The sequence below is a fragment of the Lupinus angustifolius genome, chromosome LG06, assembly GCF_001865875.1.
Source record: "Lupinus angustifolius cultivar Tanjil chromosome LG06, LupAngTanjil_v1.0, whole genome shotgun sequence".
NCBI lineage: Eukaryota > Viridiplantae > Streptophyta > Magnoliopsida > Fabales > Fabaceae > Lupinus > Lupinus angustifolius.
Window position 1 is genome coordinate 26497133 of NC_032014.1, and position 2973 is coordinate 26500105.

General features: G+C 23.2%; 1 long non-coding RNA gene across 1 annotated transcript; it reads right to left on the reverse strand.

Moving 5' to 3' along the window:
* Positions 1952 to 2492, reverse strand: LOC109351024. The gene is made up of 2 exons (XR_002108169.1): positions 2405 to 2492; positions 1952 to 2204 (listed from the first exon to the last, which is right to left on the reverse strand). It is a non-coding gene; the product is annotated as an uncharacterized LOC109351024 (long non-coding RNA).

Here is a 2973-nt window from a genome sequence, read left to right on the forward strand (position 1 = left end):
ACGAGAGTCTTAGATTGTGGTATATATAGTGATAGAGTATGCTTCCCACGTTTTATATTCCTTATACCATTAATGTTTTTTTGAGCATCTAGACAGTCAAAATCCAAGAAATACCATTTTTAATTTTTTTTAATAAAAAACACTTTTTTTAAATGTGATTTTTTAATTTTTTTTTTCAAAGAACTCATTTTTTGCAACATTTTATGAGCATGTGACATTAAAATTTCTACTTGTAAAATTCGTAATTGTATTTAAGATTATTTTTTAATATTAATCACATCCACATGTCCTACCATTGATGTCACCATCATTTCAACATGTGGTACTAAACATATGGGTCAATATAAGAATTTAATTTAATAAAAGATCAAAGAGTGAGAAGCACATAGAAGAAAGTGTAAGATGAGATAGCAAAAAAAAATGAATTGAAAAACAAAGGACATGAGTTCAAAATGTTTATTTTTAGATAAATTAAATATCCAACCAAAAAGATATATATGATATAAAAAATGAATTGGAACTCATCAATTATTAATAGTATCCATTTGAGTACATACACTTACTTCCTTTAACTTTAATTTTTGGATGAATGTTGATGGAATTAATTTTCATGGATATAGATGAATTATGATTAAATTGCTTTGACTAAGTAAAAGTAATTTTATTTGGCTAGATTATTATCCACAGAAATGTCCAAGATATTATTATTAGTAATTTATTATTTAATTAATATTTCACCAATTAATATTTAAATAATTTATTAGTACATTTTTTAGGGTAGCTAACCCCTTTCAGGTTTATCGAACTTACCTAATATAGTATTATATATTAAAACATGTAATTTTAAAAAATAATATATATTAAGAAGTTATAAAACTTGTTAACATAATCTACTATACTGTAATTGTAATAAATTTAAAATTTTCTTACAATATGTATATTAATTTGTACCTACAATTTACATTAATAAGTAATATAAATATTAAAAACAATCTACAACGATTTTGTTATTATAATTTATAGTTTTCTTTATATATAATAGCAAGTTGACAGACACTCTACATATTATAAATGTTAAATATAGTATGTTGTGTTAGATATTGTCATTTGTAGTTGAATATATTTCATTGAATAATTGTTCAGTCTTATTTTTTAAAATTGAATATTCAAATAATTGAATCGCACACAATTATCTTTATAGGTGAAGTATATCAATTAGTAAGAAAGTACCAATAAGTCCTCATAACGCTATGTTTTTAAATTAAAACAATTTGTGAAACAGTAAAAAAGATGTTCACTCAAAAAATAGAAAGTCATGTTGTTGTAATTATGTACAAAAATGTGATAAATAACTTTCTAAGTTGTGTGATGACACATAAATGGAATTGAATAAAATTATATATGTTAAATTATTTCATTGAATAATTATTCAGTCTTATTTTTTAAAATTGAATCGCACACAATTATCTTTATAGGTGAAGTATATCAATTAGTAAGAAAGTACCAATAAGTCCTCATAACGCTATGTTTTTAAATTAAAACAATTTGTGAAACAGTAAAAAAGATGTTCACTCAAAAAATAGAAAGTCATGTTGTTGTAATTATGTACAAAAATGTGATAAATAACTTTCTAAGTTGTGTGATGACACATAAATGGAATTGAATAAAATTATATATGTTCAATTACTTGAATGTCCATTAGACATATTTTATATTTATATAGTAGTAAGGACATAGTAGGGATATAAAAATTATGCCTATCCAATTACATAAATATCTCTTGGACATGTTTTTCCTTTGTATAGTAGTATATATATATGAGATGAACATCAATGACATTTAATTTTTACCTTCATTATATGCAATTTTTATATTTAAATTAATTATTAAATCGTATTGAATAAATGAACTAGTTGTTATACGATGCGATAGTCAAACGAAACTTGGTATGGGTATTCATAGATTGATAATATATTAATTTATTTCCGTTATCATGGTAGCTACAACATTTGAGTACATAGCATAAAATCACGAATAATAGTTTTACGCAATTTCTTTACCATCCTTAGCACAAAAACAACGGCCGTTTCTACAATAACAACATACTGGAAAAACTCCTCCTTGACAAAAACAATCATTGTCTACTTTACATGGTCCCCCTGCATTAATTCCTATTTTTTGATCCACAGCTTTATCCTCCAAACCTGAAAGTGAATTCTTATTAGTCACTAACTTTATTTATATATATATATTTATATATTTATATATGTGTATATATAGAGAGAGAGTGAGAATATCCCTACAATAAATGCCTATAATTTGTGAAGTATGCAAACACAAATTGTATGAATTAATTTTAAGTGTGAGAAACTACATGAAGCATTTACCAAGAAAAGAAAATTACCTGAAGCAAATGCAAAGAGGACGATAAAGAAACATATACCAATCAAGGATTTCTTCATAATTTTTCACTATGGTGGTGATATCTTCTTAAACCAAAGTATGAACTTTTATCTTGTATTCAACCAAAATGTCAACTTTTATAGTTGAAAATAGTACATTAGATCTTCTTAAACCAAACTATGAACTTATATCTTGTATTCAACCAAAATGTGAACTTTTATAGTTGAAAATAGTACATTATGGAAAATTTACTAATTAAAAAATAGTGGTCCACATTGTTTTTATTGCTACCCTATTTCTTTATTCAAATTTTCTTACATAAAATTAATAATCTAGTAATAATAATAAATAATTATATTAAAAATATTGTATTAGATGCAATCATTTAAAATAATATAAATAATTTGTAACAACAACAATAATAAATATTTTAGTTAATGATAAATATTATTTCAAAATTTATGATCTTTTCTTTATTTAGAGGCAATCATTTAAAATAATATAAATAATTTGTAACAATAACAATAATAAATATTTTAGTTAATGATAAATATTATTTCAATATTTATG